Here is a 24,410-nt window from a genome sequence, read left to right on the forward strand (position 1 = left end):
GCAACATTAATATTAGAAGCTTCTCCTGTGTTACAGTGGTAAGCACAGAAGAAAGAGGAAGATACGGCTGAACACAAAAGCATCAGGCCAGAGCACTGTTTCTCAGGATGAGTTGCTAGGTGAAGGTAAATAAACCTTACTAAGTTTAATACAGTATTACATACACTGTTGTAAGTAACTGGAGCCGAGGCTATCCACAAAGGTTTGCCTGTCTGTGAAATCTGATACCCTAACTCAGGTGTCTTCCCTGGCCTCAGTGGGAGAAGGTCCACCAGCCCTACAAAAACTTGATGTGTCTTGGTGGAGGCACACTCTGAGGGATATTCCTCTACTCTCTCAGAGGAGATGGTGTGAGGACATTGGGGAGGAACTGTGGGAGAGAAGTAACAAGAGAAAGGACAGCAATTGGGATGCAAAGTGAATTTAAGCCTATCAGTCACTGCTCTATTGCTGTGAAGAGACACCTTAACTAAGGTAACTAATAAAAGAATCAGGGTGTGCCCATGTCTCCAGGTAGAAATGTAGCAGAGGACCAGCTTATCTGGGATCACTGGGACGGGAGAACCTTGTTTCTGAGGAAGCTTCATGAACCATGATATTGGAACTTAGGCCTCTGAGGCGGGAGTGAATTGGCGGGTGGAGGAGCAATCTCATAGGGAGAGGGTGTGGGGGACAGAAGAGAGACTCATGTAGAGGAACATGGAGTGGGAGATAAATTGGAAATGTAGATAAAATAATGAAAGAAAACTAAAAAACATGAGACTATGAGTATCATTCTAATTCAAGCCTCAAATAATAAAAACATAAATGCGAGAGTCGCCTGGTCCTGTTCATGTCATCCTGAATCTTAAAATCTTTTTTCCTCCAAATTCCGTGCCACATGAGGTGCACTGACCTGTCAGCTGCCTGCTTGGATGACAACTGCAGCAGCTTCCCTATGCACTTGCTTTGTAGGAGCACGAAATCTATTGAGCTCCCTTTTCCAAGTTGGAACTTTAATTGGTAAGAGTCTTGCCTTGAGGACACCTTCCACATCTCTACAGTACAGAGGCAGGAGGCTTATCGTTAATAACATTCATCTCCTTAACTATGTCACCCTCCTCTTCAGCACATGACTTTGCTGTGACACTAAACTTCTTAGTGATCTTTTCCACTCTAAGCTGCACATGGTTTTCATGTGTTTGCCCTGTGTGTTGTTCCTTCTCCTGCAGTCTTGAGGAACAGTGACCAAAAGTAACCAAACCACAGGCTCAAAGCCATGTTAATACTGTATTGTGTAGTATTTTCACAGAGTTGCCTGAGATGTAAATGGGACATGGAGAATTCGAACAAAGTTTGAATCTTAGGCCTTTCACTGGGCAGTCCCTCATCTTCTCTAAAATTTAACCCTATTCTTCTACCATTGAGACCCACCTGCTGCTTAGCTCTTTACCCCTCTGCCGTGGTCTGTTCCATATCTCTTTCTGCCCATGTCTACTCTGAATCTCCTGCTTCAGCTTGCCTCTGCCTATGTCCCTCTCTATGCCCGGAAGTTCTGCCCACATACTTCCTGACGCAGCTCTTGGCCATCAGATCTTTATTACATCCAATCGGCAGTGAGACAATACCTGATACATCTCTTAGCTTGTGTTGAGCTGGTGAGAAGGACAAACATCCACAAAATAGCAAACCTGATGATGGGACATAGAAATGACAAGAGAAATCCTGCCAGCACTTAGCTCACTGCCAGTACAGAACTAACAATTGAAAGTTGACACACCTTAGTACAAAGGGAGGTCACCTCAGCATTTCCCCTTTTACTCCAAGAAATACCTTTAATTTAACATTAATAAGCTAGATAAAATAAGAAAACTTATGAGATGCATCAGGTAAGAATTACTGTCACAATATTCTGTCCATTCGTATTTTGCAAAATTGGAGAAGGTACTTCATTATCTAAATTATATTAGTCTAAAATTTTGTACCTAAATCATTTTCTATCACTTTTTAAGCTTTGTATCCCTTATCTATCATAACTTGCATTTATTAACCATAATAAGTCTTCGGAGACCAAATGTACTTTCATTAATTCCAAACAATTTAAGCGTTTATGTCTTTCATCCTTAAAATTTGACACATTTTTTGCGTACAATTTTTTTTTCTTTTTCTTTATTCCGCTTCCACACGAAGATTATTTTTGCTCTGATTTAGAGCAGGATGCAAGGGTGGAGTGCAGACCTGAGGGGAGGGCAGATGAATGGAGTTGAGCTGCAGGATGTGAGGTTCACAGAGAATAAATAAGAAGTTAAAAAAAATAAGAAATAAGCACAGTGGGGATGAAGCTGTGAATGATTGGCATGGGGACGTTTGGCAGTGGACTGGGCATTTTAGGGGTGGGGTGGGATTGGCGTGGGTTCTGGAGTAGTAAGGATGGTGTCTGTTCTTGTCTTTTGGGGAAACTCCTCGGTCTTCTCCCATCCCTCCTCCACCTCTACCCCCACCTCCAACCGCCATAACTGCCTCCTACCACAGCAGAGGCTTCTGGGCATCGGCCTCTTTCTGCTCAAGCTCTTCTATGTGCTCGGGGGTGGTACAAGCTTTTAAAAGTCCCAGGCAGTGGGCAGACCACTAACACTCTCCTGGCATCCCCATCCTCTCTCAGGACTTATGGTGCCAGAGCGGTTATCACAGGAGTTTTGATACTGCTGTGGACTGTCCATAGAGCCCTGCTTTCTGAGCCTCCCATGTCCACCCTGTTCCTGTCCAGGTTCCTGGCTGTCACATTTCTGCACGATGGTGAACAAGTTTGTTTTTCTGATTCTCATAACAAGAAAAGGTTAAGACTAAACTATCTAATCTTCAACCCCATCCCAGATCTGAGGAGGAGAAATGTTGCCTGAATAAAAGGAAATTCAGAGCAAACAGCTTCCAAACCTAAGAAATGACAGAAATTGTTGGCTACCCTGGGAGTCAGACAGCAAATATTCCTGTGTCACTGTGGCATCCACCTTCAACTCACTGGGCCAGGAGCTCTGACAACAATCCTTTGAAGCAGGTCACTTGAAGGACTATCCTATTTTTTTTTCCAAAAACTGGGACACAGACTTCCCCATGATCAACTTCTGCACAGTCTGGACAGCTTTCTGGCAGCAGTAGAGGTAAGTAGGTAGTATTTCACCCAATGGTTCTTTAGAGCCCATCATCTTTTTCAGAATAGATTGGGGACACTACCAGGAGTTGAGGTCTCTCCCACTGTGAAAAGCCTTTAACTATTAGGACATCTGAAATGGCAGATTCTTCAGATCTCTAAAGGATTTGAGAACCACCTTTGTATGTAATGTCTATCTCAGTGGACAAATGTGGCTTTTTTCCCAAGGGATTTACTTCCTACTTAACTTTAAAAACATACACAGGAAGTTAAATAAAGCTTATTTCTGTACCTAACTAAAGCAGTACCTAACATGACTGGAAGACTGATTATTTATAGTTGGAAAGTACTAGCTTGAATTCCTTAATTATCCACGGCAGTGTGCAGTAGTAATTTTATAAAATTAGAATTTTACACCACATTGTGAATAAGTTGCATATACTTATATCTTAAAAATGAATTGAATCATTTATGCAAGTACAATTTTAAATTCTATCATCATTCAAAAATCCATGCCATCCTAAAATATTTGAGACTTTGTATTGCTTTCTAGTATAAATAGAGATACAGTGATCTATGATTTTGTCATTTTAGTCCCTTCTCCTGATTTCCCACAACATTAGACAGAGAATTGAGGAGAGAAAGAGAAAGGAAGAAAGACATCCCTGGTTCGAATTTCCTTTACTGTTTCCTCCCTGACCATGGCCAGTAAGAACTTGCAACCAACCCCCTAACTGACAATAATCATCTACAGCCCACGGCAGTCAAATAACCACCCACCCACCCTTCCTCCTGAGAACGAGGGGGTCATGTTTTTTTAGGTTGCTTCCCAATGTGTGTGGGGTGACAACATGTTTTGGGGACCTTACAACAATTGGGATATTTTCCAAATCCTGGGAGATCTTGCAGTTTCATATGCGTCCAGACCCTGAATGTGGAGGGATTAACTGAAGTCCTGGCTACATTAACAATTGAAAATACAAACACACATTCCTACCATATGAGAAAGGTCACTGGATATCTACCCCTTGAAGTTTGCTCAAAACAATTAGTCAATTAGCTTTTTATTTATCTTCAGGTCACTTCTTAGTAAACAGGCAGAAAAGAGACAGATTGTTTGCCAAATTATATCAATTGCTTCTAAGCCACTCACCAATAGAGTTCCTGCAGTCCTTTGAAGTTTCATCAGAGAGGCTCTATTTTGCACAGACTCACAATACTTATGTCTCCCATGTGGCAAACTAAAAGAACTGTTAAGATCTCCTTAAATAATTCAACAGTTTTCCCAATCCAAAGTCTCCCACCCTCCTCCAAAAAATCAAGAGATTCCTCACAAACATCTCCACTCACTTCGGTGCCAGTTTATATATCAGTCACATTTCTGTTACTGCAGAAAAATACTATGACCAAGAACAACTCAAGGAATACAGTTCTTCACATTGTGGTAACCAACCCCAACTACCAAATTATTTCATTGCTAAGTCATAAATGTAAGGTTGCTACTGTTTTGAATTGTAATGTAAATAGCATGTATAAAGTATGTCTCATATGTGGTTGTTCCCTGAAGGGCTTGCAACCCACAGGTTGAAAACTGCACTTGTGTGTGGTGGTGGGAGGGGGGGTTGGGAGTTTTTTGTTTTGTTTGTTTGTTTTCCTTTTTGTCAAAACCCAAATGCTGATAAGAACATAGGCCAATATCAGGCTCTTCAATTTTATTCCATTAGGCACTGTGTCTGCTCTCATGATATTAACATGCTGGTTTTTCTTTTTTACTATTCCCCAAAATGAAGGTGAAATCATTAAAGGTGATGCCTCCCGCAGTGCTTTACTGTCTTATTAGTTAGCAGTGTCTGACTGCCCTGCTCAGTTGTGCTTTCATGTGAGTTCTGAGATTTTTTTTTCATTCCCATGAAGATCTGTATTGGGATTATAGTGGGATGGATTTAAACCTGTAGATGACTCTGGTAGGATTCGATATAATAATATAAATCATACTGATACATGAAAATGAGAGGTCTCTTCATTTTCTGGTTTCTTCAGTTTTTTTATTTTTCCCAATGATTTCATTTTAACAAGTCTTTACTTCCTTAGATACTGCAAGATTTTTATTCTGAATGGGTTTGTTTTCTTGGCTTCTTTCGTCATATTTATTGTTGGTATACAGGAGTTCTATTGATTTTACTGTGATTTTAGTGAATGTGTCCATGAGCCATAGGAGTTTGCTAGTGGTTTCGTAGTGGTCTTTATATATGGATCATATCGCCTGCAAATGAGAATGCTCTGACTGCTTTCTTTCATATTAACATGCCTTTCCATCTCTCTATTGTCATATTGTTTGGATAAGACTTCACATACTAGTTGAATTAGATGAAAAGAATGAACATCTGTGACTTATTCCTGATTTTAGTGGAAATCCATTATGATTTCCTCCAGTTAGGATGCTGTTGGCCTTGCATATTGCCTTTATAATGTTAAGGTATGTCTTCTCCATATCCCAGATTCTCCAGGACTTTTGCATTAATCACTGTGGGATTTTGCCAAAGAGATTGTCTGCCTCTACTGCAGTGATCATGTGTTTCCTGTTCTTGGTTTTCTGTGGTGAATTGTTTATTCATTTGTATTTGTTGAAACATTCTTGCACCTCTGCAGTCAAGCCAGCTTGATCACGGTACCTGACACTTTTGGTAAATGTCTGAATTTTATTTTCCAGGATATTATTGAGAAATTTTTCACTTAACTGTTCCTTCCAATCTTAGTTTCTTTTCTATGCTGTGAAGAGACACCATGAGCAAGGGAACTTGTAGAAGAAAGAGTTTATTTCAGCTTACAGTTTCAAGGATCATGAGTCTATGAATATTATGCTGGGGTACACGGCAGCAGGTAGGACACCATGTTTCTAAAGAACTGGCTGAGAGCTTACATCTTATGTGCAAGTCGGAGACAGAGAAAGTGTTAACTATAGATGGTGTTGAATTTGGAAACCTCAAAGCCCAATCCCATACACTCCTCCAACAAATCCGTATCTTATAATTCTTCCCGAATATTTCCACTAACCAGCAACAAACATTCATATATGTGAGTTTATGGGGGCCATTATCATTCAGATCACCATATTCCACTCCCAATTCCCCATAGATTCTTAAACATATCATAATAAAAATACATTAGCTCAGCTTCCAAAACCCCTGTAGTCTTTCAGTCTCTACACAGTTTATCCACAGTGCTTTTCGACCCTCCAGGAAGTCCCTTAATTATTCCCCTATGAAATCAAAAGGCAAATTGCATATATCCAATGTGTAATGCCAAAAATATGTTATCATTGCAAAGGGAAATTGGGAATGTGGTGAGCCAGTTCAAGGCATTAACCCAACAGGGCACACTCCAGATTCTCTACTTCTGATGCATGACAAAGGGATTAGATGGGTCCACTGCTCTGGCTTTGCTGACTGCAACATAATTCCTAAAACCATGTTGTATCGCATAGATCTGTGGTGGTTGTGTTTTCATTGTCACTCATTTCTAGGAATTTTAATTTTTCCTTATGTGTTTCTCCCTTGGCCCTTTCAGTAGTGTGTTGTTTGTGTTGCTGACCTTCCACGAAGTGTGTCCTGACTGCACTTTCTATTGTGTGATACCAGTTTGATTCCTTTGTGCTTAGATAGAATGCATGACACTACTTCACCTTTCTTATCTTTCCTGAGGGCTGTTCTGTGTCCTAATCCGTGGTCAATTTTGGAGACAGATCCACAGGCTGATAGAAAATATATGTATAGTTCAGTGTAGTTTGTTAGGTCCATTTGACTGATGATGTCACTGAATTCTGCTCCTCCTCTTTTGTTTATTTGCATGTGATCTGCCAAGTGGTCAGAATAGACTATTAAAAACAATCACAACCACTATTATAGCTAATGGGTAATTTCAGATCTATGTGATAATTATATATTTAAATTTGTGACTGCTGTGTTTAATATGTATATATTTAGATTGTAGTATCTTTTGGTAATTGCAAAATATGAAATGAATGTCCTTACATCTTCTGGACAGGATTGGTTTGAAATCTATTCTGTCAGCTGGATAGAGAAACTGCATAGAATTGCGATAGGGACCTGTGTCTTAGGTCTGTTTCCCTAGTATATCCTCTACATCTCATGATGGTGATCCTGTTTCTGGCTAAATAATGTCTGTTCACTGGGGAATTGAGTTTAGTGACGTGCAAATATTATTTAAACCTATGTATTTAATTTTGTTAATTTTTGTGGGTTTTATTGGCTTCTTTTGATTGACTGTTCTAGTTTTGTTAAATTATTTCCTGTTTCCTCTGGTATTTTATCCTTCTCTTCAAACTAAAGTATTCCTTTTAGGATCCTCTATAGAGCTCCTTACTGGTTATACATATTTTGTAAATTTATTCATCATATGCCTTAATCAGCACAGTAGCTGTGCAGCTGCCTGCCCTCCATGGTATCAGATCTACTTTCCAAACAATAACGCTCAACTCTTACTGACTGTGTAGCATCTTGGCTGCTCTTTGTTGCACTTGGACAGCCCTCAGGACCAGGCTCTCCTCTCCCTTAACCATGGCTGCTGTCCTCTTCCTCTCTCCTCTCCATCACACATGTTCTTCCTTTATTCTCTGGCAGCTTCTTCCTCCTTCTTCCCTCCTCATGATCCTCTCTAGCAAAGCCCTCAAAGCTCACCTCCCCCATCTCTCTGCTGTGCAGCTGTTGGCTGTTGGCTTCTTTATAATCACAGTTAACTGGGAGCAGGGTCAGTTTTTGGAGGTTAACCAGTCTTGAGTTCTACATATTAGCATTAAAATACAAGCAGAATTAGGCCAATCCACTACAAGGATTTCTTTTGTTTTGTTTTGGTGTAAGTTTTCTTTTACCTTTTCACTTTTTATTTTATTTTTGGCTATTTTTTTATTAATTGGTTATTTTATTTATTTACATTTCAACTGTTGTCCTGCTTTCCACACTCCCATCATCATATCTTACATCCCATTTCTGCTCAGCTTTGCCTATATGACAGTGTTCCCCCACCTACACATATCCATTCCCACCTCACAACTCCAGCATCTACTTTTGTTGGGCAACAGGCCTCAGCGTAGACAATGGCCTCCCGCCACATGGGTGCCACTTAAATCAGTCCCCTTCTACACAGTTACCTAGAACCATAGACCCTGTATATACTTTGGCTGGCAGTTTATTCCCTAGGAGCTGGGGGATTGGTGACAGAGGGTCTGGTTAGATATTAAAGACCAATAGTTGCTGCTTTCTCTTCTTTTTCTGGTTATGGGTGAAATGGTGATTGTGTGCTTCATTTTTTGAAATTATTGAGAGATGATTTATTTCTTGGTTTTTCTTGGGTATAGTTTAGCTCATTGTCTTGGAGTTTCCCTACTACAATCCTCTGTTGTGCTTTCTTAGAGAAAAATATTGTTTAAATTTGGTTTTGTCATGAAATATTTTGGTTTCTCCATTTATGGTGATTGAGAATTATGCTGGGTATAGGATCCTTGGTCCGCATTACATCTGCCCAAGATTTTCTGGCTTTTGGAGTCTCTGTTGAGAAGTCTTGTGTAATTTAGATGAGTCTGAACTTATTTGTTACTGGTTATTTGTACCTTACCCCTTTTAATGATCTTTCTTTGATCTGTGCATTCAGTGTTTTAATTATTATGTTAATGGAGGAATTGTTTCTGGTATGATTAAATTGGCGTTCTGTAGGCTTGTTGTACCTTCATGGCCTTTTCTTCCTTTACCTTATGGATGTTTTCTGCTATGATTTACTGAATATGCTTACTGGACCTGTGAACTGGAAATCTAAATTCTCTTCTATTCTATTATCCTTAGGTTTGGACTTTTAATTCTGTCCTGAAATTCATGGATGTTTTGTATTCAATAAACCATACATGGTTATCTGAGATGGGTATTTTGTGATTTGTGGGGTGATCTCCTTGACCCCAACTCTTACACTTAGCACCACGTTTTATAATGAAACAAGGTCAAGAATGGTGACCTCTTGCCATAAACTATATGAAAAAGGCAGGTGAATTAATGTGTGTCAAGTATCAGTAGATTCCTGGGTGGTTTTTGCTCCGGGTTGGCCATATGCAACAGTTTCAAAAGCCCAAGTTTGATGTTCCTTGGGATTCCCAAGATGATGCACTCAGACCTGACAGACAACACCCAGAATCCTCGTCAAAGAAATTGATTTATAAAATCGAGGGAACGTTACTAAGTCATGTTACAAAATATTTGATCACACTGTGATCTCCAAGAATGTATTATTTACTGAAAAAGTAGTGTGTGGTATAGCAGGGCCATGGCACAGACATTTAAAGCAAGAGTTGTTTATTCATGTAAACATGGACTTAATTACGGTATGGCTCACCTACCACACACATTTATGGCAAAGGTAAAAAGTGCACTTAGGTCCAGCAGATCAAGACACAACGTGAAAGGAAATCTAGATAACTAAACCAATGGAAAGTTTTTGAGTTAAAGGATTTTTAAGAAAGTGTTCAGAGGGAACAGGACTGCTCTTCTTCTGGGAGGTCAGTGAATCAGGAAAGACAGTTGGGAGCTTTACTTGACTTCAGCATCTGACTCCTGAAACTTCATTGGTAAAATTAATGTCTGGAATTTTGGATTGTAAAACAACAGGTTGGCCCTGCAGCTTTGGGCAAGGCCCATGGACAAAGAGATCGCACCTGATGGGAACAATCTTAAAAGCCATCTGATTCTGGTAAGTCACCTGAGAAGTCCTCAAGGAGAGAGGAATGAATGGGTAGCACCATAATAGAAGGCTTTAGGATCTCGGATAGTGCTACTCTAGATGCCTTGGAAATAGAAGCAGAAAATGTAAAGCTAAATGACTTCGCAGGAATTAGCTCATTTCTGATTATGATTTTTTCATATTGGTATTTTATATTTATTCTTTTTTTAAAATTTAAATCAAGAGCCTTAGGTTGTAAGGTGAGGCGGTCTTAGAATCAGAAAATGCTTAGAACACTTGTATGGCGCCCCACAACTAACACTATCTGGCTAGAAATTCTACTTTTAATATCGTCATCATCGACAGCTTCCATTTAACCAGCAGGGTCCATGCCAGGCAGACACTGAGCAGGTTGTATGTTCTGTTAATCTCCACAACAACCCAATTCAGCAGAAACACGTCCATTTTACAGGTGAAGAAACCACAGCTCAAAGCAAATGAGTATCAGGGTCCCCTCAGTCTCACTGGCTGTCACTTAGACCCACATCCTTCTCTGTAAAGGGAAGCCATGGGCCTGATGTGGGCTGTGCAAGCTGACTCTGCTGAGATGATCAATGCTATTCTTGACCCTGGAAGAATTTAAGACAAGGTGACCCACAGACTCCTGGGATAGATTCTGCCTCTGGGTTCTAGGGTGGGACACAGTATCCCTTGTCGTGGGTCTCTACTCAGCTGAGGAGTCTGCTCCCATCTGTCAGCTTCTATGGCAGTGGTTCTCAACAGTCCTACTGCTGCAACCCTTTAATACAGCTCTTCATACTGTGATGATCCCCTCCATAAAATTATTTCATTGCTACTTCATAAATAATATTGCTACTCTTATGAGTCATAATGTACAAGGTATCTGATATGCAATCCCTGTGAAGCAGTTGCCACCCACAGGTGGAGAAATATTGCTCTATAAACTTTTTTTTTTAATGAAAGGCTTTCACCTCAGAAGTACCTGGAGCAGTTGTAAGAGCCCTGAAAAACTGACAAGTTTTGGCAAGCCCAAGACTGCTTGCCTTAATGACAACAGAGATTCCTGGCTAAAGGCACAATCTGAAATCACTGTCCCCAGGTCATTTCTTGCCTAAGTTTTCCCTCATTACAATGTCTGTCTGCTTGGACATGTCTGTCCAGGAAGCCAGTCCATGTAGTCTCTGATACAGACAGAATGCTAAAGGCAAGAATGCTTTCCCTCTGTTGGCCCACAGTCATTTCTATAGAAGTAAGTTCAAATCCCCTGTGGATAAATGTGTGTCTCTCACATGGTGTGTGAGACTTGAAATGTCAACCGTTTGAGTTGACAAAAAACAAATTTCACTTCAGATTTACAGCTGACTAAAAATTATTTTTGGGAGAATGCAGAGGGTGGCCAGGCCTGCAGAGTCAGATCCCCTCCCTGCCTGGGATGATCCCACCCTCAGTAGACTTCAGCTTCACCTATAAGGTGTAATCAGAAAAATCTGACCGTAAGATTCTGAAGTCCACAATATGCAAACCCCTAAAGTTGGTAAACGGCCTATATGGGGGTTTTCTCCAGTTTAAACTATTCTGGCTTCTTTTCTCTCTTGTGCTGCAATCTGTTCTCTCAGGTCTGTTGATCCTGGAAGGACCTGGGTTCAAGTCAAGGCCTCGTGGGTGGGGAGGAAGATGTTCTGTTGTGTGAATGAGTATGGATTAAGAATGTAGCCCCACCAACAGATTGGGAAAAGATCTTTACCAATTCTACAACAGATAGAGGGCTTATATCCAAAATATACAAAGAACTCAAGAAGTTAGACCGCAGGGAGTCAAATAACCCTATTAAAAAATGGAGTTCAGAGGTAAACAAAGAATTCACAGCTGAGGAATGCCGAATGGCTGAGAAACACCAAAAGAAATGTTCAACATCTTTAGTCATAAGGGAAATGCAAATCAAAACAACCCTGAGATTTCACCGCACACCAGTGAGAATGGCTAAGATCAAGAACTCAGGTGACAGCAAATGCTGTCCAGGATGTGGAGAAAGAGGAACACTCCTCCAATGTTGGTGGGAGGCAGACTGGTACAACCATTCTGGAAATCAGTTGGAGGTTTCTCAGAAAATTGGATATTGAACTACCTGAGGACTGAGCTATACCTCTCTTGGGCATATACCCAAAAGATGCCCCAACATATAAAAAAGACACGTGCTCCACTATGTTCATAGCAGCCTTACTTATAATAGCCAGAAGCTGGAAAGAACCCAACAGAGGAATGGATACAGAAAATGTGGTACATCTACACAATGGAATATTACTCGGCTATCAAAAACAATGATTTTATGAAATTCATAGGCAAATGGATGGAACTGGAAAATATCATCCTGAGTGAGGTAACCCAATCACAGAAAAACACACATGGTATGCATTCATTGATAAGTGGCTATTAGCCCAAATGCTTGAATTACCCTAGATGCACAGAACACATGAAAATCAAGAAGGATGACCAAAAAGCAAATGCTTCACTCCTTCTTTAAAAGAGGAACAAGAATACCCTTGGCAGGGAATAGAGAGGCAAAGATTAAAACAGAGGCAGAAGGAACACCCATTCAGAGCCTGCTCCACATGTGGCCCATACATATACAGCCACCCAATTAGATAAGATGGATGAAGCAAAGAAGTGCAGGCTGACAGGAGCCGGATGTAGATCGCTCCTGAGAGACACAGCCAGAATACAGCAAATACAGAGGCGAATGCCAGCAGCAAACCACTGAACTGAGAATAGGACCCCCGTTGAAGGAATCTTAGAAAGGACTGAAAGAGCTCAAGGGGGTTAAGACCGCATATGAAAAACAATTCCAACCAACCAGAGCTTCCAGGGACTAAGCCACTACCCAAAGACTGACCCTGGGCTCCAACTGCATACGTAGCAATGAATAGCCTAGTCAGAGCACCAGTGGAAGGGGAAGCCCTTGGTCCTGCCAAGACTGAACCCCCAGTGAACGTGATTGTTGGGGGGAGGGTGGTAATGGTGGGAGGATGGGGAGGGGGACAGCCATATAGAAGAGGGGGGGTTAGGAGGATGTTGGCCAGGGAAACCGGGAAAGAGAATACAATCGAAATGTAAATAAGAAATACTCAAGTTAATAAAGAAAAAAAAAAAAGAATGTAGCCCCACTTTGACTGGCCAACTAAGCTCCAGAAAATCTTCCCCAATCACAAAACTGGGCCATGTGGGAGCCTAAACTGTTTAAAGGGGAGAGCTGAGTGCTTTCTCCTGGAAGAAATACTTGGGGGTTGACTGTCACTTGTGAACCTTCTGTGTTAAGTCACTTCTCAGAAGGGAAGCTTTCCTCTAACTCTTCCATGGGACCCACCCAGCACTGGGGCCTGAGGATCCTATGGTGTTGCAGCTCTGAGCTGGGAGGGGTAGCTCTCACCCTGGCATGGAGAAGCCTGTTTTCACAGCTGATCTAAATCTGAGGAACAGGGGCTTTTAAAGAAGCATGTGAGAGTATCTCCTGCAGGAGAGCCCAGTCTGCAGGGAAAGTCACACAGGACAGCGAAAAGTGACTTCGCAACAAACACAGGGAATGGGAACCAGGGAGGGCACTGGATGGATGGTCGGAGAGTTTGAGAAAGCCTGCATCTCCCTGAAAGACTTCCCACAACCATAAGTCCCACCACTGTCCCCTTCTCACAGGGGAGGCTCAGCGAAGCCTGCCACCTGCTGGGATCCCTGCAAACTAAAACCGGAGTGGAGAACTGAGGAAAGCACTTTGGTGGAGGGGGAGACACAAGTCTCCAGGGCCAGGTCAGCCTTCTGTCCCTTTGGTTCTCCTCACTTCACAGAGGTGCCTATTGAAAGGTAAAGCTCAAAACACACATTGCACCTCACACAATAATAGTGGGAGATTTCAACACCCCACTCTCATCAATGGACAGATCATGGAAACAGAAATTAAACAGTGATGTCGACAGACTAAGAGAAGTCATGAGCCAAATGGACTTAACGGATATTTATAGAACATTCTATCCTAAAGCAAAAGGATATACCTTCTTCTCAGCTCCTCATGGTACTTTCTCCAAAATTGACCATATAATTGGTCAAAAAACGGGCCTCAACAGGTACAGAAAGATAGAAATAATCCCATGCGTGCTATCGGACCACCACGGCCTAAAACTGGTCTTCAATAACAATAAGGGAAGAATGCCCACATATACGTGGAAATTGAACAATGCTCTACTCAATGATAACCTGGTCAAGGAAGAAATAAAGAAAGAAATTAAAAACTTTTTAGAATTTAATGAAAATGAAGATACAACATACTCAAACTTATGGGACACAATGAAAGCTGTGCTAAGAGGAAAACTCATAGCGCTGAGTGCCTGCAGAAAGAAACAGGAAAGAGCATATGTCAGCAGCTTGACAGCACACCTAAAAGCTCTAGAACAAAAAGAAGCACATACACCCAGGAGGAGTAGAAGGCAGGAAATAATCAAACTCAGAGCTGAAATCAACCAAGTAGAAACAAAAAGGACCATAGAAAGAATCAACAGAACCAAAAGTTGGTTCTTTGAGAAAATCAACAAGATAGATAAACCCTTAGCCAGACTAATGAGAGGACACAAAGAGTGTGTCCAAATTAACAAAATCAGAAATGAAAAGGGAGACATAACTACAGATTCGGAGGAAATTCAAAAAATCATCAGATCTTACTATAAAAACCTATATTCAACAAAATTTGAAAATCTTCAGGAAATGGACAATTTCCTAGACAGATACCAGGTATCGAGGTTAAATCAGGAACAGATAAACCAGTTAAAGAACCCCATAACTCCTAAGGAAATAGAAGCAGTCATTAAAGGTCTCCCAACCAAAAAGAGCCCAGGTCCAGACGGGTTTAGTGCAGAATTCTATCAAACCTTCATAGAAGACCTCATACCAATATTATCCAAACTATTCCACAAAATTGAAACAGATGGAGCCCTACCGAATTCCTTCTACGAAGCCACAATTACTCTTATACCTAAACCACACAAAGACACAACAAAGAAAGAGAACTTCAGACCAATTTCCCTTATGAATATCGATGCAAAAATACTTAATAAAATTCTGGCAAACCGAATTCAAGAGCACATCAAAACAATCATCCACCATGATCAAGTAGGCTTCATCCCAGGCATGCAGGGATGGTTTAATATACGGAAAACCATCAACGTGATCCATCATATAAACAAACTGAAAGAACAGAACCACATGATCATTTCATTAGATGCTGAGAAAGCATTTGACAAAATTCAACACCCCTTCATGATAAAAGTCCTGGAAAGAATAGGAATTCAAGGCCCATACCGAAACATAGTAAAAGCCATATACAGCAAACCAGTTGCTAACATTAAACTAAATGGAGAGAAACTTGAAGCAATCCCACTAAAATCAGGTACTAGACAAGGCTGCCCACTCTCTCCCTACTTATTCAATATAGTTCTTGAAGTTCTAGCCAGAGCAATCAGACAACAAAAGGAGATCAAAGGGATACAGATCGGAAAAGAAGAGGTCAAAATATCACTATTTGCAGATGACATGATAGTATATTTACGTGATCCCAAAAGTTCCACCAGAGAACTATTAAAGCTGATAAACAACTTCAGCAAAGTGGCTGGGTATAAAATTAACTCAAATAAATCAGTTGCCTTCCTCTATACAAAAGAGAAACAAGCCGAGAAAGAAATTAGGGAAACGACACCCTTCATAATAGACCCAAATAATATAAAGTACCTCGGTGTGACTTTAACCAAGCAAGTAAAAGATCTGTACAATAAGAACTTCAAGACACTGAGGAAAGAAATTGAAGAAGACCTCAGAAGATGGAAAGATCTCCCATGCTCATGGATTGGCAGGATTAATATAGTAAAAATGGCCATTTTACCAAAAGCGATCTACAGATTCAATGCAATCCCCATCAAAATACCAATCCAATTCTTCAAAGAGTTAGACAGAACAATTTGCAAATTCATCTGGAATAACAAAAAACCCAGGATAGCTAAAGCTATCCTCAACAATAAAAGAACTTCAGGGGGAATCACTATCCCTGAACTCAAGCAGTATTACAGAGCAATAGTGATAAAAACTGCATGGTATTGGTACAGAGACAGACAGATAGACCAACGGAATAGAATTGAAGACCCAGAAATGAACCCACACACCTATGGTCACTTGATTTTTGACAAAGGAGCCAAAACCATCCAATGGAAAAAAGATAGCATTTTCAGCAAATGGTGCTGGTTCAACTGGAGGGCAACATGTAGAAGAATGCAGATCGATCCATGCTTATCACCCTGTACAAAGCTTAAGTCCAAGTGGATCAAGGACCTCCACATCAAACCAGACACACTCAAACTAATAGAAGAAAAACTAGGGAAGCATCTGGAACACATGGGCACTGGAAAAAATTTCCTGAAGAAAACACCAATGGCTCATGCTCTAAGATCAAGAATCGACAAATGGGATCTCATAAAACTGCAAAGCTTCTGTAAGGCAAAGGACACTGTGGTTAGGACAAAATGGCAACCAACAGATTGGGAAAAGATCTTTACCAATCCTACAACAGATAGAGGCCTTATATCCAAAATATACAAAGAACTCAAGAAGTTAGACCGCAGGGAAACAAATAACCCTATTAAAAAATGGGGTTCAGAGCTAAACAAAGAATTCACAGCTGAGGAATGCCGAATGGCTGAGAAACACCTAAAGAAATGTTCAACATCTTTAGTCATAAGGGAAATGCCAATCAAAACAACCCTGAGATTTCACCTCACACCAGTGCGATTGGCTAAGATCAAAAACTCAGGTGACAGCAGATGCTGGCGAGGATGTGGAGAAAGAGGAACACTCCTCCATTGTTGGTGGGATTGCAGACCGGTAAAACCATTCTGGAAATCAGTCTGGAGGTTCCTCAGAAAATTGGACATTGAACTGCCTGAGGATCCAGCTATACCTCTCTTAGGCATATACCCAAAAGATGCCTCAACATATAAAAGAGACACGTGCTACACTATGTTCATCGCAGCCTTATTTATAATAGCCAGAAAATGGAAAGAACCCAGATGCCCTTCAACAGAGGAATGGATACAGAAAATGTGGTACATCTACACAATGGAATATTACTCAGCTATCAAAAACAACGAGTTTATGAAATTCGTAGGCAAATGGTTGGAACTGGAAAATATCATCCTGAGTGAGCTAACCCAATCACAGAAAGACATACATGGTATGCACTCATTGATAAGTGGCTATTAGCCCAAATGCTTGAATTACCCTAGATCCCTAGAACAAACGAAACTCAAGACGGATGATCAAAATGTGAATGCTTCACTCCTTCTTTAAATGAGGAAAAAGAATACCCTTGGCAGGGAAGGGAGAGGCAAAGATTAAAACAGAGACTTAAGGAACACCCATTCAGAGCCTGCCCCACATGTGGCCCATACATATACAGCCACCCAATTAGACAAGATGGATGAAGCAAAGAAGTGCAGATCGACAGTAGCCGGATGTAGATCGCTCCTGAGAGACACAGCCAGAATACAGCAAATATAGAGGCGAATGCCAGCAGCAAACCACTGAACTGAGAATAGGTCCCCTATTAAGGAATCAGAGAAAGGACTGGAAGAGCTTGAAGGGGCTCGAGACCCCAAAAGTACAACAATGCCAAGCAACCAGAGCTTCCAGGGACTAAGCCACTACCTAAAGACTATACATGGACTGACCCTGGACTCTGACCCCATAGGTAGCAATGAATATCCTAGTAAGAGCACCAGTGGAAGGGGAAGCCCTGGGTCCTGCTAAGACTGAACCCCCAGTGAACTAGTCTATGGGGGGAGGGCGGCAATGGGGGGAGGGTTGGGAGGGGAACACCCATAAGGAAGGGGAGGGGGGAGGGGGATGTTTGCCCGGAAACCGGGAAAGGGAATAACACTCGAAATGTATATAAGAAATACTCAAGTTAATAAAAAAAAAAAAAAAAGAAAGGTGAGGCAAGCCGGGATCTCAACAGTCTTTGGCCAAAGAAGTGAGAGCCCACAGGGCAGAGCAAGGCAAAGCAGAGCCAGGCAGAGCAAAGTGAAGCCCTGCCAGTCAGCAAATAGGCCTTGTGCATGTGGGACTGGTGGCAGCAGTGCTTGCCCTTGCTCTCCTGGTGGTGCAGAACACCTGCCTGGATGTGGGGAAACTCACAGTGGCTTGTCCTCCAGCTGCAACTGCCAGTGCTTGGGGAGGGGGAAGTTGAAGATGCTCCCATGATCCTCCGATTTCTGGCCCACTTTGTCCACGGTTGTCCATGTTCAAGGCTGTGGTCAGCCCCGCCAGAAGCCCCGAGGACAGGTAGAGCAAGCACAACTGGCCAGCAACCACCATGGGCATCTGCGGTGGGACCCAGGCCAAGTAGCCACAGAGGCTCACCAGGCAGCCAGGCACCAGCCCCAAGCCTGTGCATACTGAGGCCAATGACACTCCACTAGTCCCTCCCACCGTGCACATCCCACCCCTGGTAGGCAAGATCTCTCTGTCCAGGGCTTCCCCCAGACCTCCAACTACCACCAGCTCAATGAGCCTTTACTTAATTCTTGTTAACCATAATGGCTTGTCATAAAAGGTCATTGGGAAAGTCAATGATGAGATGAAAGCCTTAAAAGAAAACTAGAGAGACTTACAGAAATGAAGAAGAAAGCTCTCTTCCCAGTAGGAGCCTGGCAGTCCCAAGCTCAGGGCACCTCATGTCCAGTCTTGAACCCAGCATGCATTGTTGTGGAGAACCTGCCTGCTTAAGGACCTGGCTTCCCACTCATTCTCCTGAGATGATGACTTTAATTCTTTTAATTTTTACTGGTTATTTTCTTCATTTCCATTTCATGTGTTATCCCCATTTCCAGTTTCCTTTCTCCACAAAGCAGAGTCCAGCTCACAAGCCTGAGCAGCTGCAGCCATAGTGCACCATGGGGGATCCTGGGGCAGACTGTTTCATCACCAAGATCCTGTGGACCCACAGGGGATGCATGACCTTAAAGGAACTGCAGAGTAGGATCAGGCTCCAGAGGCAGAGCTCTATGAGCTGCTGGGCAAGACTGCTTATTCCTATTGGAGACTGGAGATCAGGCAGGGATCATGCTGTAGGTGGCGGCTACTACTGAAGCCTGTGGCTTCAATCTCAAGTGCATCCAGGGACCATGCTACAGATTGCCCAAGCCTCTGCAAGCTCAAACTTGTGGGACAGAGTCATTATGCAAAATCCCAGAGAAACCTCTGCAAATATCCACACCAAGTTTTTAGGAACAGAGCTTCCAGGTCATGAAGAATCATGAGCTTTCTGGGCTTAACCAAGAGGAGCCGGCCTTCTTCCTGGTACAGGGGGATTCTTTTCTCCTGCAAAAGTTACTACAAAGGAGACAGCCACAAACAGATCTGCTTGAAGCCACAGCCATGCAAGAGAGTCCAAGTCTGTGAGCACTTCACCCAGGCCAACTGCCGTTACCTCAATTGTCTCAGGTCTCATGACCTGTTGGACAGGAAGGTGCTGACCTCCGTGACTGAGCACGGGCTGAGTTCTGATGGGGTCCAGAACATCCAGGACATCTGCAACAACAAACACATTAGGAGGAGACCCACTGGCATGAGAGCTCCCCATGAACATCATAGCAGCAGGGCACACAGAGACAAAAGCAAAAGCAGAGACTGATTCCTTCCAAACAGTCTAGGATTTCTCTCCCATGTCTCATTTTGGCATCTGGTTCACTTTGTCCAGATGTCACCAGCTGTAAGGATTCCCTGGAGGATGTGTCTATAGCTGTCACTCAGGAGGTCAAGAACCTGGGGACCCAGGACTCTGCACAGCTTTCCTTGGTCTCATCTAAGGCTGCTGGTGTCTGAGGACCCAGTCACATGAGAGCAAGCCAGGGGTTTTCTGAGAATGGACATCTGGATGGCTTCTTTTCTAGAAATCCTACTGATTCTTTGTAAGCTCCTGCCTCCTCTGCTGGCTTTCTTCTTGCTGCAGCAAAAAGAGATGAGTCCATGTCCATGAGAACAGGCATGCCTTCTGGACACCGCATGGAGGTCAAGGGAAAGAATGAGGCTCCAGACATCGATTACATCCCATTTTAAATGGTTCTATTGATGGGGTGACAATGGAAGAAGCAACAGACTCAGGAATTCTAGGTAAAAGGAGAAACTCAGGGAAGGAGTTTGGCAATGTTCCTTCTCTTTCAATTCAGTGGAATAATTGAAGCACTATTGTTATTGGGTCTTCATTAAAAGTCTGGTAGAAAGGATGCATTAAAGCCATGTGGCCCTGATTATTATTATTTTTAATTTTTGGAGTGGCAGCCTTTAATGACTGTATCTATTTTCTTATGGGAATTATTCATTACCTTCCCAGATCTGTATTTAACTTGGTATTTGTTATCTGTTAGAAAAATCACCAGTATCAAATAGATTTTTCACTTTTCTGTAGTAAAGGCCTCTGAAGTAAGCCCTAATGATTGTTGAATTCACTCAGTGTCCTTTGTTATATCCCCCTTTTCATTTCTGATTTGGTACTTTAGATATAGGCTCTGTGGTTTGTCTGTCTTGTGGATATTCTCAAAAAAAAAAAAAAAAAGCCAGCTCTTGCTTTGCTTGGCTCTTTGTATCATTCTCTTTGTTTGTAATTGATTGATTTTAGTTCTGAGTTTATTTCCTGCCATCAAATCCTACCAGACTCTCTATGGGATGAGGCTTTGCCTCACCTTGGTAACAGCAGCATGTGATACATGAAGCTTTTGCTGCTCTCTGTAGTGGGGACGACGTCACAATTTCACTGAAAACCATGCACAGCCTCGTTTTAGACTGTATTAAAGTAGCCCACGATTTCAGTGCTCCCTGCAAGGTGCCATGAGACAGTAGTAACATGAGTCTGCCTGCACCTCGACAGTTTTCACTAGGGACTTCTGAGTGATTTTATGAAAATTTATAGTGAGTTCATGGATGAACATGCACAAACACAAACGCACACACACACTTTACTGACATGGTGCACATTCTTTCCACACAAAGAAGAAAGTGAGTATTAATGAAAACACACCAATAAAGGAATTGATGGACGAGGTTGTGGGGAAGCTGGGGCTTAGAGTTATTTAAAGGCCCTGTGCAGGCTCTCCTTCTGTTGGAGGCTAAACTTCAAGTGCAATGGGGTTCTTTATTTTCTTTCTGTATAGCACACAGAGCTAGGGTGGAAACTAGTTTTTGAGCATATTTGGCAAGTACTAGAACACTGAATTAATTCCTAGGGCTGGAACCCTATTAATGTTCTACAGAATTACAGGGCAGGCTGGATGAAGACTCTCAGCTGACAATGTGGACATCTCAAGACAGGCACTGGACAATGGCTGACAGACTTGTATGAAGACTGGAAATGTTTGGCTATCTCAGAGGAAAAGAAGGCCCCTCCGACTACACTGTACTCTAAGGACAGTTTATTCAGGTAAGGGATGACATGAACTATTGTCTCATGTCACAGATGTCAGCACAAAATATCCTAGGTATTGTATGCCAATGGTAGCATTAACAGAACAAATCACACAGTGCTGTGAAGATATAGAATATGACTATATGTAGCAAGAACCAGGCCTCTTCTAGTTTCTAAGATCATACCTGAGAACCTCAAATATAGTAATAATGTGATAATGTGGTATAAGTCTAGTTACAACTAGTTTCTATTGTGACACAGATGACTCTTTTTGTGTCATGGTCAGCTTATAATGAATGACTAGACCTAAGCATGAGAATAACCAAATACTACATTGCTTCTCTAGCTGCTGAGCTTTTAAAAGCCCTGGTGTGACAGCAAGCTTTTGTGGACATCTGGATTATTCCTTCTGTACTTTAACTCTCTAAGTCAACCCCACTCTGAGTAAGTCAGTTCCATTCCATAAGTTGGAAATCAGTCAACTGGAAAAAAAATACTTTCTCAATACAAACACAGATTGGCCATGGAAAAAGGGCAGCTTGAACTGTCCCACCTAGGTCCTGGGCTTGCACAGGCCTGCTCTCCAAAAGAAACGTGTGTTCACAGCTGCAGGCTGCATTCACTATGGATGCTCTTGAGGTTCCTCCCTAAACTGCTTAGATTAAGATAATTTTGTTGCCATCTATCAAAAGAATTCATTATGCCAAACTGGCCTTTCTTCTGAATCTTCTGTTCTGTGGGCAGGGCAAAATCTCCAGCAACCCTCACAGCAATGTAGGCTGCCAATCTGGGACTCAGAATTATACCAGTGCAAACCAAGAACAGGGCAACTGGAAGAGACCTCATTGGGTTGTAGGAACCTCCTGTTCTGAGTCACTTCTCAGAAGGGGCACTTTGCTCTAACTCCTCCATGAGACCCAACCAGTACAGGGGCTGGAGGCTCCTTAGGTGTGGCAGCTCTGAGCTGGGAGGGGGAGCTGGCACACTGACAGGGAGAAGCCTGTTTTCACAACTGATCTGGATCTGAGGAGCAGGTGCTTTTAAAGAAGCATGTGAGAGTATCTCCTGCAGGAGAGCTCACTCTGCAGGGAAAGTCACACAGGACAGGGAAAAGTGGCTTCCCAATGTCTACAGGTCCTGTGACCCCAGGGAGGGCACCAGATGGTCCAAGAGTTTGAGAAAAGCCTGCATTTGCCTGAAAGACTTCCCTCAACCATAAGTCCCACCACTGTCCCAGACTAACACCTGAGGATCAGCAAAGCCTGCCACCTGCTGGGGTCCCCACAAACTGAACCCAGAATGGAGAACTGCGGGAAAGCACTTCCGGGGAGGGGGATACACAAGTCTCTGGGGCCAGGCCTGGGGTCTGTCCCTTAGGCTCTCCTCACCTCCATTAGCCTCCTAGTGCAGAGCGCTGCAAGCCGGGATCTCAAAAGTCTTGGGCTGAAGAAGTGGGAGAAGGTAGCAGCAGTGGCGGTGGGGTCGACAGGGGAGTCGAAGACGGAATGGTAGCAACGCAAGCAGAGGCGGCGAGGGTGGAGGCCGGGGGGGGGGGGGGGCGAAGGAGAGGATGGATGTGGGGGGGCGGGGCGGGGGCAGGGTAGGGGCGAGGGCAGGCTGGGGGCGGGGGTTGGGACGGGTCTGAGTTGAGGGCGGTGGTGGGACTGGGAGGGGGGGATGGGTCGGAGGCGATGTCGAGTGCGGGTGTGAGGCGGGGGTGTGGGCAGGGGCAAGAGCAGGGGCTGGGGCAGGAGCAGGGGCAAGCAGAGCAAAACCCAGCCCTGTCAGCTGGCAGAAAGACTCTGGGGCTGGACAGACTCGCCCTGCAGCTCTATTGATGGGGTGACAATGGAAGAAGCAACAGACTCAGGTATTCTAGGTAAAAAGAGAAACTCAGAGAAAGGGTTTGGCAATGTTCCTTCTCTTTCAAATCAGAGGAATAATTGAAGCACTATTGTTATTAGGTCGTCATTAAACGTCTGGTAGAAAGGCTGCATTAAAGCCTAGTGGCCCTCATATATATTTTTTAATTTTTGTAGTGGCATCGTTTAAATACTATCTATTTTCTTATGAGAATAATCTTATGACTCTTTGTATTATCCTCTTTGTTTGTAATTGAATGATTTTAGTACTAAGTTTATTTCCTGCCATCAAATCATACCAGACTCTCTGTAGGATAAGGCTTTGCCTCATCTTGGTAACAGCAGCATGTGATAAATGAAGCTTTTGCTGCTCTCTCTAGTGGTGATGACGTCACAATCTCTGTGTAAACCATCCACAGCCTGTTTTTAGGCTGTATTATAGTAGACCACCATTTCAGTGTTACCTGCCAGGTGCCGTGGGACACTAGTAACACACGTCTGCATCCACCTCGACAGTTTTCATTACAGTCTTCTAAGTCATTTTATGAAAATTGATAGTGAGTTCATGGATGAACATACACAAACACCTGCACAGAAACACAAACAAACACAAACTCTCTCTCTCTCTCTCTCTCTCTCTCTCTCTCTCACTCTCTCTCTCTCTCTCTCTCTCTCACACACACACACACACACTTTACTGACATGGTACACATTCTTTGCACACCAAAAATAAAGTGAGCAGTAATGAAAATACACCAATAATGGAGTCGATGGAGGGAGTTATGCAGAAGCTGGGACTTAGAGTTACTTAAAGGCCCTATGCAGGCTCTCCTTTTGTTGGAGGAGAAATTTCAAGTGCAATGTGGTTCTTTATTTTCTATCTCTAAAGCACACAGGCTATGGTGGAATGTAGGGCTTTGAGCATGTTTGGAAAGTACAATCACACTGAATTAAATCCTAGGGCTGGAACCCTATTAATCTTCTACAGAATTACAGAGCAGCCTGGATGAAGACACTCAGCTGAAAAGGTGGACATCTCAAGACAGGCACTGGACAATGGCTGAAGACTTGACTGAAGACTGGAAATATTTTGAAAATTCAGAGAGAAAAAAAAGGACCCTCTGACTACACCGTACTCTAAGGACAGTTTATGCAGGTTAGGCATGGCATGAACTATTGTCTCATGTGACAGATG

At 42.7% G+C, this 24,410-nt stretch overlaps 2 protein-coding genes across 5 annotated transcripts in view; one reads left to right on the forward strand and one right to left on the reverse strand.

Annotated features, from left to right (window-relative positions):
• The window catches only part of LOC147999107 (uncharacterized), a 924,037-nt gene that overhangs the window by 642,679 nt on the left and 256,948 nt on the right, over positions 1-24,410 (reverse strand). The window lies entirely within an intron of this gene.
• The window catches only part of LOC147999133 (disks large homolog 5-like), a 190,466-nt gene that overhangs the window by 65,947 nt on the left and 100,109 nt on the right, over positions 1-24,410 (forward strand). The window contains exon 2 of one of the 2 annotated variants that reach the window (XR_015643886.1): positions 2,747-2,795. The exons of the other annotated variant lie outside the window; for it this stretch is intronic. The gene's annotated coding sequence lies outside the window, so the exon portion shown is untranslated. Of the gene's footprint in view, positions 1-2,746; positions 2,796-24,410 lie in introns of those variants that run through there. 2 annotated transcript variants of the gene reach the window in all.

This window comes from Rattus norvegicus, chromosome 19, assembly GCF_021556685.1.
Source record: "Rattus norvegicus strain SHRSP/BbbUtx chromosome 19, alternate assembly SHRSP_T2T, whole genome shotgun sequence".
In the NCBI taxonomy this organism is placed as follows: domain Eukaryota; kingdom Metazoa; phylum Chordata; class Mammalia; order Rodentia; family Muridae; genus Rattus; species Rattus norvegicus.